Source organism: Pinus tabuliformis, chromosome 7, assembly GCF_031772625.1.
Source record: "Pinus tabuliformis cultivar Carrire ecotype Pingquan chromosome 7, CPIR1, whole genome shotgun sequence".
Lineage (NCBI taxonomy): Eukaryota > Viridiplantae > Streptophyta > Pinopsida > Pinales > Pinaceae > Pinus > Pinus tabuliformis.
Genome location: NC_142293.1, coordinates 2,056,505,990 through 2,056,522,286, shown reverse-complemented (window position 1 = coordinate 2,056,522,286; position 16,297 = coordinate 2,056,505,990).

Sequence of the window (16,297 nt, the reverse complement as noted above, 5' to 3'; positions counted from 1 at the left end):
TTTATAGTTTTAGGCCTTACTCAATACCATGGTCCAAAACCATAGAGATCCAATACTAGGGACTCAATACCTGGGTTCAACACTTTGGATGCAATACCAAGGACCAAAACCATAGGTTCAAATATGACAGACTAAATACCATGGGCCAATCATAAGTTTTCCCACATGTACGCACTTTTCTTTGCATGAAAGTGCGTGCATACGTATACGCGCCTTTTGATCGGTACACCCACGTGTATACGCGATTTTGTTAAGATGAACCTGCGTATACCTCATTTTCTTTCATTCTGAGAGCCTGAACTGAGATCTGCCCTTTGAGTGAGTTGCCATCAAGGACAACACCTGTGCCATAGTGCCAAACCTGTGCCATAATGCCAACAGTATTTGCAATATAACTAAGTCTTCTGCCTCCAATAGTGTATTTGCAATATAACTAAGTCTTCCACCTCTGATAGTGTATTTGCATGCATATACACTATATTGCTCCCGATAGCTCCCGATAGTGTATTCTTTGGCATTCTTTGCCATACTTTTCTTTGATAACTCCCGATAGCTCTGTTTTCTTCCTTCGATGGCTCTGATAGCTCCTAATAGTGTATTATGTGGCATATTGCTCCCAATAGCTCTGTTTGCGCCTCTGATGGCTCTCTTTGCTTCTTCGATGGCTCTGTTGCTTCCTCTGGCTCCTCGAATATTGCCATATTGACATGAATGACAACCTATGTCAACAAGATGAGGCCATGGTAGAATATGGGCATCTATACAAATTATTTTTTAGTAGAAGGAATTAATTCAGAGATCTAGTGAAGCTATTGAAAAAATCAAAGTGTAGTTGGGTGATAAACCCAATGAAGCTACAAAGCTCATCAAGTTCCTCAATTCCAAAAACAAGAAGGAACTAGAAGAACTGGAGATTGAGGATAGAACTAAAACCATACTAGAGGTCAAAAAGGTGTTGACCAAGAGAAATTTGATCAAGTAGCTGAAAGAAAAGTGTCAAGTTCTCGGCATTGATGTATAAAGGTTCTTCAATAAGCTAGAAGCCGTCTACAAAAAAGGACTTCCCAGTTTATTAGTAATAAATGGCAAGCTTAGCACAAGGTCATATCACAAATACAAATTGCTGACCAGGGCTAAAGAAACTTCTAAATTTGTAGGAGGGAGAATAAGCGTGTCAGGAAAAGTGTTTTAGAAGCATTGGCATATGATTTGGACATTCAGTATGAAATCAAGCATATCTTCATTTCCAAACCAACTTTTTCCAAATAAACTGAAGTGGATGAGGTCCACAGGAAGTTACTCAAGACATCTATCCCCAGTTAACAATGTTGGGATAAATTATGTGAGTTACTTGAGTAAGAAGATGACTTGGTTTTACAACTCAACATCAACAGCACAACAGGATTCGAAGGGCTAGATATTCAGCGATTCCACAAATCAAGTGCGAGCACTTCAGACAGTTCCCATTTTCCTAATTTTTTGTAACAGTTAGATAGATTCAATTTAGGAATTCCTAAATACACCCTAATCAGTTTTGACAGGATGTTTTGTAAATAACTTATAAATACTTCTCTTTTTGAAGTATCATGGGTTGATTTTTGCGTTTCAGAAAGCTATTGTATTATTTTCATTTGATGGGATGATTAGAAATAAAAAGGACATTCTTCACAAGATTCATGTGTCGGACTATTTGGTGAAGTGCCTCTCTCACTGTTTATGTGTTATTTCTTTGTTTCCAGGCTTATGTTTTCTTAAACCTGAATTATTTTACAGAAAGTTGATGAACAAAATTTGTTGAAAAATACACTCGGCTTCTCGTTGTGGATAATTTAAATTTTTTCTTCTGATATCATGTTAAATAATCCTTAATTGCTCTTTAACTTCAATTGAACTTATATCTTTTCTTCTATCTCGCTTCATTTAAACATAAAGGATCCAATTAGTTCAACTAGCTTGCGCTGTGAAACTCCTTTGAAAATTTGAAACAGATCTACGTTAAGTTGTAGACTCCATAACCCAATGGAAGTTTCAGGCATTTAATCAACCAATCAATTTTAAAATCAAACTCCAAACTCTCATAACTATCCTAATATCTAAATACAACAAAGTTAAATATGATAGAGAGATCCCTCTCTGATGGTAGCAGGGCTAGATCCCAGCTTCCAAAGTGGTTTTGTGGTTACCTCTATGGTTCTCTTTTGCAGCCTCGAAAAATTATAGAGTGCTAATAATATTGATGAAGAAAAATCCAAACCCGAGATAGGACTTCCGCATTTTTCCCGACTGTAGAATGGTCGAGTCAAATCTCTCTTCAACCATTCACCTTCGTGCCATATTCCAAGCATGAACTTGGGATCTCATAGAACACATCAATAAAAACACCATCATGGGCTTCCAGAGGCCATCCACCTCAACCCATCAAACAATGGTTCCACCTCACGGTCAGGCATCACAAAACCATCATCAGATCAGTCTCTATCCAAGCCTTCTGGGGATTTGGAGTGTTTTTACAACCAAGGCTCCAAGACTAGTAACTCAACCCATAGCTTTTATCGGGCTCCAAAGCGTTTGTCCAACCAAGGCTCCAGGACTATTAACTCAACCCAGCAAGGGCTCTAGAGTGTTTTTCCAACAGGACCTGAAGGAAAGAGGGAGGCTCCCTAAGCAGTTGAAGGAACAACATGAGAGGTGAGGGAGAGTCGTGAAGGGATAATCAAAGTTTGGGAATAATGAAGATGGTTTAAGCGAAATAAATGTTTCAGATAGGAGGAAACATAGGTGCAAAGCCCTTAAAAAAATTGCAAGAGTAAGACAAGACAAAGAGCATAATTGAAATGAAATTTGAAATTGAGAGTTGGGTACCTTTATAAAACCAGAGAGCCCAAATTGGCATGGAATCTATCACATAACAACTTCCAGATGAGATAAACTCCACTATCTAGAGAAAGGAGGGATGGGAACACACAAAGTGGTAGAGGGGCCCTAATTTTAATAGAGAGAAAAATAAAGTTGTCGTGAAGGTCCCAAAAACTGTCCATAAGATCCACTTGAGATACCACCTGCAAGCTTATCAAGAATAGCTCTCGAATACCCTTTGAGTAATATAAAATTTTCTTGTCGAAACCATGTGGGAAAAGCTCTAGAGATTTAAATCTTAAATTACCAGAACACACTTATTGTGTAACACAGAACATGAATCCCTTGTTAATGGAAAATTTCTCTACACCTTTGGAGAATATTTGGCATCCAAAAAGGCAGACCGGACTCTCATACAAACACCAAAGGTTGAAATCCAAAATATTGATCACCCTCCCTCGCTCCATGGATGTAGCCTCAAGGCCAAAAAATTCACACTCATAGAAATCATATCAACCTTGAATACAATGAACTTGCACCCCCTGGAGCTTTCATAGATCTTGGTACAATGGATGAAAAATATATTAGTTTCCGTCTTGTTGTTCAGATTGCTACATGCAAGGATTAAAAGGATGTGTGGTCTGCATGCCCATCGCCATCCAACTCATCCATGGAAATAGACCCACACCACATAACCACTGGTTTATAATTCACAATGTTGAGGGAATGGAAGGACTTATAAAAGAAATTCATAAAGTCCACCAAAAAAATGGATTTCTGAGTGCGCATATGATCTAGATTTAAACAGGAATGCAACAAATTACAGAGATAACCATAAACACAGAGATGTAGCAGAAATAATACTTCATTTCATTAATGTAAAATACTGAAATATGCTTACAAACAGAAATGGAAATACACCAGCTAGGGCAATGGTAGCTTATATATGAGAAGAGATGTGGTGGTTACATGCCTCCAAACTCAACTACAATGAGGCTCAAGGGCCTTTTTATTATTGAACAATAAGAGAAAACCCTAAACAACCAAAACCCTAACCTGAGGAGATGTAACACCAAGAGTTTATTGGCCCCGTTGGGGTGAGTTGGACAACCAACTTCCCAGGGTCGTGACTTGGTCATATTATCTCCGTTTGACGTGCATGATAACCTGTTGGAAAGATCTCTCCGAGGACTACGATAGAAAAGATGATTTTAGACAAAAAATTGCTTGAGGTAGATTTCCAAAAAAACGTCATTTAGGGCCCCAAAACGGCTCCAGAAGTTTAGGACCTGAAAAACTGCTAAAAATAGTGGGGGTTCAAGATGCAATGGTGGGGGTCCAAGTGGAATTGGCAGGTGGCCACCAATATCCAACTTGATCAGCATAACCATGTACTATTTTGTTGAAGCAAAGAAAAGAGACCTGGATAGGGCTCTTCACGGAATAGTTTTCTGTAGAATTTTCTCTACAAATCAGCTAGCTCATTGATATCATGTAGAAATTTCACCTACGGATCAAACTGATATATGCAATGTACTAAAGCATAATACTAGATCTACATCTACCATAAACATTGTGGAAGCTAATCAACCATGAGCAACATCAAGCACGAACACATATAACTGATAAGAAGGAATCAATCACACATAACACAAAAGAATTTATCCGGGAAAAGCACCAGCCCAAAACCCCGTCTCTGTATTATTAATCAGGTGGAAATCCTCAACAACATACAAAAATAATCAGCTCAAAAGCTATCCTTCTCTCTCTGTACTTTGATGATGTAGCTCATGGACTATCTAGGCCTATATATATAGGCTCCACAAGTCCTCCAAGCCCCTATTGCCTTGCGTAGTTTTGAATGGGGTCCAATTACATAACATCTGTGAATTGGGCCAAATCATACCTGTTGTCACCTTAGGCCCAAATATGCAGTACTAGAAGGAATAATATTCCTTCTTCATGCAAGGAATATTCACTAGGAATATCCTAGCAACTGATAGTACACTATCTCTCATCTGATCTCAACTGGGTCTCTGTCTGAATTGCCATGCATCAGTTATCCATGAGTTAATACTTAGTTATCTAAAAATACCAGTTGTCACACGCATGCAACCATCAACAAACTGAATCTCATTAATTTAACAACTTGTTAAATTAATCTAACTGGACTTGACTAAGTTAAACTAAGTCAACTGATCCTCTCAATATAGAATTCATCCTTAATTACTCAATTAGTGGAGCAAATCAAGGACACATTCCCCAATCAGTGGAGAAATTATTGCATGTTCTCACAAAGACTTCAAGTTTGATTTTCCTTAACTAATTAACTCAAACTGAATTAATTAATTAATATTCAAACTGCTGGTAAGACTAAATTTGAATTTTACTTCCTATTTCTAGTCCAGGGACTGACTAAAATAGGAATCCACACTACACTGCTAAAAATAGAACTTCTATTTTTAACACTTCCATTTTTCATTCCCTGTTGCCCAATCCAGCACTGATGCCCATACTTCTATTTTTAGTAGTGCTATTTTTAGCACTTCTATTTTTAGCAAATTCTTGTTGCCAATTTTCAACATTTTCCATCCAAAATTATTGTTGATGACTATATTTCTAGCTTCTAATAGACAAGCCTTATTTGCTAGCTCATCAGATTCCTTGTTTTGAGTTCCTAAAATGTGACGGAAGGCCTTGTTAGGGAAGGAATGCAATATACAAAATATTATGTGCAATAGAAGATTTAGATGGTTGTTCTTAGGGAGAGAGCCATTTTGTAAATATTGAATGGTAATAAGAGAATCTCCTAGGATTTCTATGCTGGAAATTTCCACATCCTTGGGAAATTGAAGACCAAGCAAGAGCTCGTACATTTCAGCCAAATTATTCATCTTTTTTCCAAGCCCCGAGGAATATAATAGAATTTTTCCTCCTCCTGCCACCCCATAAATATAATAGATTTTTTACCTGGATATATTTTTTATATTTCTAGGTTACAAGTATGGGAAAATATTGAGCATTTTCCTCCATTTCAAGGATTTTTTTAAAATGTGAACCTTCTTTACAATACAAGGTCATCTAACAATAAGGCTCAAAGCCATTGTGATAATATACTCATTATGAGCTCAACATGTTAGTTTTGGGAATTGAACTTTAGTGGGGAGGATAACAATCAGTGCTTCCAAACCACAAACTAAACTTAATTGACATTTCTTACTTTACATACATATATATTTATTTATTTTCAGTTTTAAAAAATTTCAAAAAACTATTTTTATTCTTTAATTAAAAAAGAAAATAAAGTTTATTAATCTATTAATACCATTGACCAAAAGAGAATGAAATTAAGGAAAAGGAGAAATCATTAGTATGTTTCCAAAATGAAGACCATACCAAGATAAATTAAATCAAAAACATTGGTTGTCCCATTGAACTCTAGGTAAATGAGTGTGCCTTCAAATAGTTATGGAATATATGTGTGTGTGTGCCCGCGCGCACATTTTAGTTATCATTAATAGATAAAATGATTGTATGAAAACATATAAGCATGCTTTGTTTGTTTGTTTGTTTGTTTTAAACTAGATAAATGATATGGATGAGAAGATACTCTTCAAAATTGTTTCCAACTCCAACCATAATCATTAGTGGTTCAAGTAAGGATGATATCAAAATGTCAAATCTGGTCTAAATAATTGAGAAATATAGAGATATGTCATCTTATAAAATATTGATAATTTGGCATAGAATAAAAAGTGACTGGGTGTTCTATTAAGATGCTTTGTGGTGAAAATACCACTCTTTCTAAACCCATTGGCAAAAATCCAACCATGTTAGCCACACTAAAGGTTGGTGTGGCCCAGACTGAATGTGATCCCTGAGTGATTTTGACGGGCATTGGCATAAATTCTCTTGGATAGAAGTTACTCAACCCACAGATTATCCAAAATCTTCCTAACAATCTCTGTCCTGTGACATATCTGGTTAAAATGAGAGAGAGAGAGACTAAATTGGTAAACAAAGACTTTGAGAGTTGAGGGTTACAAAGGGGATGTACAAAAACTCTAACATCGTGTCAACCTTGTGAGTTGTCCAGATTTCCATTGGATAACTCTGTACAAGCAAATTGATACTTAGGTTTTAAGTTTCAATAAAGTTATTTAACAATTTGAATAAAAGAATAATTTAAACAATGATGCAATTAAAGTTTCAAGAAAGTTATTTAACAATTTCCCAGCGCCTTCTTTTCATCTCCGTATTCCACGTCTCCACCGACTCAAACTTCCAATTCTACAGAGGCATTCTATTCGAAGACTGCCCATAAAGATTCTTCCAAAGTTTTTCCATCTCTCGTTCGTGCAAGACCACCACCCACCCTATTCTTGTAATACACACGACAAAATGAAAAATTTGCAACTCTTAGGTGATTCAAGATAGGTAAGAAAATGGAGTTCTAAGTCTACCTATATAGCAACGTTCACATACGAAAATCGCATTAACAAAAGGAGAAATATTTTCCAAATATTTTTGAGATCTTCAGGTCACTAATTTTCCAAAAATAAGAGTGTACATCAATAAAAGTTCCATCATCAAGATCATAATGTTTGAAATTGAGTTTCAGAAGATTCTCAGTCAATTTCTCGTACCAGGATCGCGGTGCTTGCTTGAGGCCATACAAGGATTTTAAAAGCTTGCATACTTTATGTTCTAGACCTTTCACAACTAATCCTTCTGGTTGGGACATAAAAACATTCTCTTTCATATATCCATTCAAGAAAGCACTTTTTACATCCATTTGATGGACTTTCCAACCATTTTGAGCTGCCAAGGCAAAGAGTGTTCAGATGGTAGCCCATTTTACAGTGGGGGAAAAATTCTCCTCATAATGAATCCCTCCCTTCTATGCAAAACCTTTGTCCACAAGCCTAGCTTTGTGCTTGTCAAGAGAGCCACCTACTTTATACTTGTTTTTGAAGACCCACTTGCAGCCGATTGGTTTGGTTCCCAACAGAGAACCAACCAGCTTCCAGGTGTCATTCTTTATCAAAGCATCATATTGTTTCTACATCAATTCTTTCCAATCATCATGAGAAGTGACTTATTTGAAGGAAGTTGGTTGGAAATTTGTCGACAAATTCAATTCACAATCATAACAAAAATCCATATCAACAGGTGAATTAGAATCGTCTACATCACCTCCATTTTGTCTGGTTGAGCTTCTTGTTCCTCTCTTTCCAACCTCATGAGTACAAACACACTCAAGTGCCTTTGTCAGCCATTTTGGAGGACCTTTCTGAGATGGCCCAAGATGCTCCGTTGATTGAGATGGGGCTAAATCAAGATTTAGTCTCCCAACTCTGTCAATCACATCGCTCATACTATCATCAATGGCTAGAGATTCATGCGGGGGAGAGATTGCTTCAAAAGAAGATTCCACAAATTGATTCGTTATATTAATCCCCCCTTCAAGGTGTGGAATCTCATTATAAAACTCCTGAAAAAAAATTGCATGACAGAATCTATCCAAATGATCAAGTTGTCGCTCAACAACATTTTCAGTCTTGGAAGATTCAAGAAAGATCACATCTCTAGATATTATAAACTTCTTATTCACTTCATCATAGAAACAATATACTTTGGATGTATTTGAGTACCCCAAGAAGATACATTTTTGATTCCTTGCACTGGTTTTGTTTCTTTGTTCCTTCGATATCAAGGCATAACAAGTCGAAACAAAAACACTGAGATGCCTCACCGAAAGAATATGGTCGTACCACATTTCATAGGGAGTCTTGTTTTTGATAGATTAAGTGGACACCTACTTTTTATATACACAACTCATAGAACTGCATCAGCCCAAAACATCAGTTTATCATTCTTGAAAAATACCATGGAACGTACCATATTTAAGATTGCTCCACTCATTCTTTCAGCTATTCGTTTTGTTGGGGATTATAAGGAAAGGTTGTTTGATTTTTGATCCCATGTTGGCGAAGATAGTTTTCAAATTCATTTGATGTATATTCTTTTCCATTATTAGTATGAATATATCCAATATGAGATTTTTCATAATTTTCAATGCATGCATGAAAGTTCATGAAAGTTTCAAAAGCTTAAAATTTGTTCTTCAATAAATAAACCCAACAAATTTTGGTGTAGTCATCAATAAATGTCATCATATATTTATTACGATTTGCAGAAGGAACATGCATTGAGTCACATAAATCATAATGAATGAGTTCAAGTTTTATATGTGCTCTGGAATGAGAATAATGAAAGTATTGTTTGTTGTGCTTTCCTAAGATACAAGCATCACATTGCTTAAGTTTCCTAGGAACAGTTGGCAAACTAGTAACACCATTTTTCTTCAACAAACGAAGGTTGTCATATTTTTAATGTCCAAATATAGCATGCCATAAAAGACTTGATTGAAATATACCTTCATCATAGTGAGAATTGTATGAACTTTTTTGTGCACGAGCAAAGGTTCCTTTCAGCTTCAAAAGTCTTTCTTCTTCTATCCCAATCATGACAAGTAAGTGATCTGATGCTTTTCTGACCTCAACTTTGCATTTGAATATGTGAATGGAGTGTCCTTGTTGGCGGATGTGGACCAAAGACAACAAGTTTCTCCTCAACTCCGGGAGGTATAGAAAATCATGTGGAAGAAAGTATGGAAGACCAGGTGGTTTGGGTCTAATGATGCCAAGCCCTGATGGCTTGAGTTTTGACTTGTCTGTAAATTATATTGCTTCATCAAAATTATCTGTGAATTATTCAAAGAAATCTCTTCTGAAAGTCATGTGGAAAGTTGCTCCTGAATCAAGAAACCAAGCATCTTTCCATGAAGCAAATGAAGCATTGAATGTCTTCATTTCCTCCAATGTTTCAATGTGCCACAACATAATGAGGGGGCTCATGTGCTTTTCTTTTCCCTTTGTCGGGTGTTTTACCTTTTCCTTCATTTCTTTCCTACTGAATTATGTCCCAAGGAAACTTACATGTGGAAGAATCATATCCATCTCTATTGCATCATATGTAATGAATATCAGACCTTTCTCCTTTGAAATGTCTTCCCCCCTTACCTCTAAAAGTATTCCTTCCTCTTCCTCTTCGGCCACCTCTTCCTCTAGAAGAACCTTGGGCATGATTCTTCTATTTTTATGCAAGGAACAAAACTTCTTCTGTAGCCCGAGGAATTGTCTTCTTCCGAAAAGCCTTCTCTCTCTTAGCATACTTATTCTCAAGGGAGTCAAAGGTATTCTCATTAAGATTTCCACTTTCTTGCAATGACTCAAGATAATGTGAATAGGTAGGATATAATTCCTTGACATAAGCTATGAGAGGAGTATCTATTTCAATGCAAGTGGTTTTTATGTCATGATTAATGGATCTTACTTTTGATGCTAAGGCAAGAGGGTCATAAATTTTCAATTCAAGATTGAACAAATTAATCATCAATTGAACAACTTCAAGTTCAGAGTGTGAGTCATATGATTCCTTCAACTTCTTTAAGGCTTCAAAGGCATTTGAAAATGAAAAAATATGGCGACTCACCTCTTCATTTACAAACGTTGCAATCAAGACATAAGCCTTGTTGTTCTTGTTTTCCCAAATGGAAAGGTCATTATTTGAGGTAGGTTTTTCAGGTGCATTGTCTCCTTCTCCTTCACAAATTGCTTTCCAAAGTTCATTAAAAATGAGAGTGTGTTTTATTTTCCTGGACCAACGTATTCAGCTAGAGATTAACTCACAAATCCATGAAGTCATCACAGAGATAATTCAACAGATAATTCAACAACACATTGAATGCAGAGAATGGTTTGTCCAAATGTAGAGATTTGACAGAGAACATAGGGAAAGAAACTAAAGGGAGTTATGATGTGGAAAACTAATTTTGGGGGCCTTCTCTGATACCATGTTACACATGAGTAACTCCATGAATAACTTGTTTGATTTTCATTAAGATAGTATATGAAGAAGATGGAGGCTATTGGGTTTCATGTCCCAATGTCTCTTAGTCTTCCAACTTCTCTCTTTTTTTTTTTCTTTTTTTTTTTTGCTATTTACAATATTTACATAGGATTCCTAATCCCAAAGATTAGGTGTTCAACCTATTATATATATATATATATATATATATATATATATATATATATATATATATATATATATATATATATATATATATATATAAAGATATATATTGGGGGTTTCACAATTTTATTTAATTATGAGGTGGAAAGGATATAAATTTAATGTTATATTTTAAAATATCTGTTGAGATTTATCTCCAAAGTAATTAGGATATTTTTTCCTTTTAATTAAATTGATCAATTAAAAAAATGTAGTCTAAATAAGTAAGTTTTTTTTGAGTATATGGTATTGAAAGGCCATGGTATTGACCCATGGTATTGTAACAAAGCTTATTTACATATTAAGAATATCCATAGTAAAGTGAGGATAAGTATTCTAGATAGATGTTTATTTAAATGTATAAATATTTAACATATATATTAATTTTTTTATAATCAATAATAGTAATAATAATAATGATGTTATAATTTAGTTAGTTTTTATGATAATTTTATTTTTCATCTGGGTGAGATGCATAATGAAATAAGTGTTTAGATGCTTATTATGGATGGATGACTATCTATGCTGATGAACTATTTAATTTCTATGGTTGTGCTTGTTTGTAAAATTTCATTTACTGATCTTTAAGGGGATGGACTTATAAAATAATTGTCTATCAAATTCCAACTATGCTTGTTTCAAATTATGTCAAATGCTTATAACCCTTTACAATTAAATTTTATAATTAAGCATCTATATAAAAACATGTCATATATTTTGATAAATGATGTGGAATGTAACAATGTTTTTGAAAAGACATTTATGATAAAAATAAAAATAAATTTGTATTTTCATTTATTTTTCATTTTAATAAAATAAGACAAAGCACAAATATAATTTAGGATCAATAAGGTTAATTTTAATGACAAGTGCTATATAGTAGCTAGTACCTAGCGCTTAATCTAAATATAGCTAAATACGAGTTAGAATTAAGGTTTAAAATCCAATCAATTTAGGTTTTACTGCTTGGTAAATTGAGGTATTTTGTTAATTATAATTTTGCATGTGGCTGATCCGGATTTAAACAGGAACGCAATAGATTACAGAGATAACCATAAACACAGAGATGCGATAACCATAAATACAGAGATGCAGCAGAAATAATACTTCATTTCATTAATGGAAAATACCGAAATATGATTACAACCAGAAATGGAAATAAACCAGCTAGGGCGATGGTAGCTTATCTCTGAGAAGAGATGTGCGGCTACATGCCTCTGAACTGTTTCGAACTGTATTACAATGAGGCTCGAAGGCCTATTTATTGTTGAGAAACAATGGAAAACCCTTCACATCCCGAAACCTAACCCTAGAAGATGAAACACCAAATTGTGGGCCCCGTTTGGGTAAATTGGTACATCAATTTCCCGGGGTCGTAACTTTGGCATACGATCTCCGTTTGACGCGTACGATAGCTCGTTAGAAAGATCTATCCGAGTACTACCACTTTGGGAAGGGCGACATCGGTCCATGGACCCATGTTGCCCCCAGATTCCCCAAAAAACGTCGTTTAGGGCCTCAAAACGGCTCCGGAAGTTCAGGACCCGAAAAACTGCTAAAAATAGTAAACTGTGCTGTAATTTAGGAAACTGAAAAGACTGATAGAGACAGTTGTGAGGGTCCAAATGGGTTGGTGGGTGGCCACCAACATCCACCTGGATCATTCCTCCCCCCTTAGGAAGCAATGGTCCCCATTGCGTTGAGTTCCTCCATCTGCTGAACTTGTCCTGCAATCTCTGATGTGTCCAGTGATGGTGGGAAGCATGGTTGATGACGGTCCATATTGAACACTCGGTGCAAGCCAAGGAATGGAGGAATGTTGTGCTCCAAAGCATTGTTCCCCATAGCCTTGGTACTGTTGTAAGGACCATGTCGGTGTGGTCTGAGCTTCTGATGGGTTCTGGTAAGGCGTTCTTTCTGTCGATGCAACCAGACTTTGTTGCCCACCTGAAACTTGTGTGGTACCCATGTGGGTGAGGAGAAGTTGTTCCTGTGTTTTGTCATGACCGTATCCCTTTGCTTTTGCTGCTGCGTGGAGGAACCCTTTGCAAGGGTCATGGATGTAGAAACGATCTTCCCCTTACTTTGGGAGTGAACCAGAGAGATGAATTTCCTGGTCTGTGATATGAGCTTGCTGCCTTTCTTGGTAGTGATCAAAGATGTGGCGGTAGGTGGGGCTACCTCCGGTATCCTGTATAATGAATTATTCAAAGAAATAATGACAGCACGAGGCGTGGACTCATACACAGCATGTCGCCTCCATAAGTATGGCTTGCCTAATAATACATCACAAACATCCAGAGGTGTAACATCACACAATACCTCGTCTGTGAATGGTTTGATGCTGTAGGGAAGGCGACACTGTTGGCGAACTTTCAGATCTCGTCCTTCATGAAGCCACCCGATACTGTACGGTTGTGGGTGTGGTGTAGTCGGTAGGCCCAACCGCTTCACGACCTCTGCTGAAATGAGGTTCTTTTGGCTGCCACTGTCGACAATGAATTGTAGCGGCGAACCCTTCACCCACATCTGTGAGTGGAAAAGACCCTCCCCTTCCTCTAGATTTTCGGGCTCATCTTTCTAGATCTTGGCGGTAGCAACAGTGGCGCTGGGATCCGCATCAATGATTTGCTTCCCTTTGCCATTCCCCTTGTCGGGTTCTGGCTCAGGCTCGGAACATGCATCTGATTTGGAAGCCTTCAACTCGGCCACCAATGACTGCTTGGTCCGACACTCACTTGTGTTATGAGTGGGACTTTTGTGGAACTCACACCACTTTCTTGTGTCCTTCTTCGGCTTCGTGGTGTTGTTCTTTTCTTGCAGCTTTGATGGGTTGTCTTGGGTCACCCCGCCTTGTCTTTGTCCTTTGGGCTTCGGATTTGCAGATCCAAAGTCTCGCTTCTTCTGTTTGAACTTTTGCTCGATTTTGACAGCGTATCGGTATGCTGTGCCGAGTGAGGAGATGTTCAAGAACACCATCTCTTCCTGGATGTATCTGTGCAGGCAGCCGCGGTATTTGAGTACCAGATGCATCTCAGAATCTTTGATACCCAACTGTGTGCGAAGGGTATGAAAAATGTTTGTGAACTCCGGCACATCTTGGTCTCGTCCCTGCCGCAGTGTGGTCCATTTGATGTATTTGTCCTCATAGCTTCCGACAGGGTAGTATTGCTCCTTGATGGCATCCCGAAAGTCATTCCAAGTGGGTGCGGCTGAAAATAGTGAGCCTGTACTTTCATCTTTCTGCTCGCAGTAGGTTTCCCACCAGTCCTTGACGTGGGGGGCTGCTTTGAGAAGAGCAAAAACAATCTTTTCTGGACTTGAAAATTCGTGAACAGAAAAATACCCATCTAGCAGATTTAACCATTTATCTACGGCATCTGCGTCTATTTGACCCTCGAAGATGGGGATATCAAAATTAACTTGTACCTTAAACGGTGTGGCATTTCCAGAGTCGCTGTTGGAAGCCGATGCGTCGCCTCTGGGTAGCCGCTGAAGAATCTGCGCAAAGCTATCCATCATCGCGTTCCTTTGCCGCTCGAGCGCTTCTTCGAGCAAGATTTTGATAGGATCTCCTGCCCCCTCGTCTTTCTTCTCATCCGCCATGGGAGGCCGTCGGGATTTGCGAGGCTGGTCTTGCAAAGGTTTGACCAGTTCAAGCCCTAACTCCTTATATCCCGACCTCGTTGGGGACATGCAAAGAAAAACAGAGAAAACGCAGACCGCTCTAATACCACTGATCCGGATTTAAACAGGAACGCAATAGATTACAGAGATAACCATAAACACAGAGATGCGATAACCATAAATACAGAAATGCAACAGAAATAATACTTCATTTCATTAATGGAAAATACCGAAATATGATTACAACCAGAAATGGAAATAAACCAGCTAGGGCGATGGTAGCTTATCTCTGAGAAGAGATGTGCGGCTACATGCCTCTGAACTGTTCCGAACTGTATTACAATGAGGCTCGAAGGCCTATTTATTGTTGAGAAACAATGGAAAACCCTTCACATCCCGAAACCTAACCCTAGAAGATGAAACACCAAATTGTGGGCCCCGTTTGGGTAAATTGGTACATCAATTTCCCGGGGTCGTAACTTTGGCATACGATCTCCGTTTGACGCGTACGATAGCTCGTTAGAAAGATCTATCCGAGTACTACCACTTTGGGAAGGGCGACATCAGTCCATGGACCCATGTTGCCCCCAGATTCCCCAAAAACGTCGTTTAGGGCCTCAAAACGGCTCCGGAAGTTCAGGACCCGAAAAACTGCTAAAAATAGTAAATTGTGCTGTAATTTAGGAAACTGAAAAGACTGAAAGAGACAGTTGTGAGGGTCCAAATGGGTTGGTGGGTTGCCACCAACATCCACCTGGATCAGTGGCTATGGAGAATCCAATCTTACCAAGTAACAATAATAATGTCTTAATTGCAGTGATAACTTTTTTGTTGACAAGGTTGTATTCACATTTTATGTGTAAAGTATAGATAAATATATTTTAAAAGGTAATTGTTCTTTCCATATATATGTAAAATATTGATTGAATATATTCTTAAAATATATATAAATATAAAAAATGAACTTACTATATTTATTTAGCTATTTATTATTTGAATTGATAATGCATTTGAATTTATTGTTAATATTTTTTTCCTCAAAATATTCAGTAAAATTATATAATATTTTTTTAGTAAAATTATATAATATAAATTAATTTAATTTAATTGTTTTTGTAATGTTTAAAGTTCGAAGTCTCTAAATACCAATAATGTGGTTCTGGAACAATCATATTTAATTGTGTTTCTCAACAGTCATACAATTGTGATAAATTTTCCAAATAATGTGATTGTGGTATAGCAGATCTTTCTTCTTATTCTTTTGCTCTCCCTAAGAAGTTTTATTCTGTTCAAATCCTTTGTCCATGAAATGTTGTGAGTTGGAATAATTTGGTTTTCTCTTTGAAGTTGGAATAAACTAACGATGCAACACTCACATAAATAAGAAAATCACATTAACGATCTTTTTGAGATGTGGTCCCTTTATTTCTCAGTTTCCTGTTTGAATAAAGGAGATAATCGAGGCCTTTAATTTGATGTCTGGAGGATGTGGAGATGCTTGTGTAACCTGGGCGCGGCGGCCGAGTGATGATGTGCAGGTAAAGACAACCAACCAACGTTTGAATTAGTGTGGAATTCCCATCTCCTTATCAGAGTGCTTCAAAACAGTGGTGAGCCCTCTCTGCTTTATTGGAACTCCAGTTTTTGGTTTTGGTCCTCATTGGCTTGGATGGTTTTC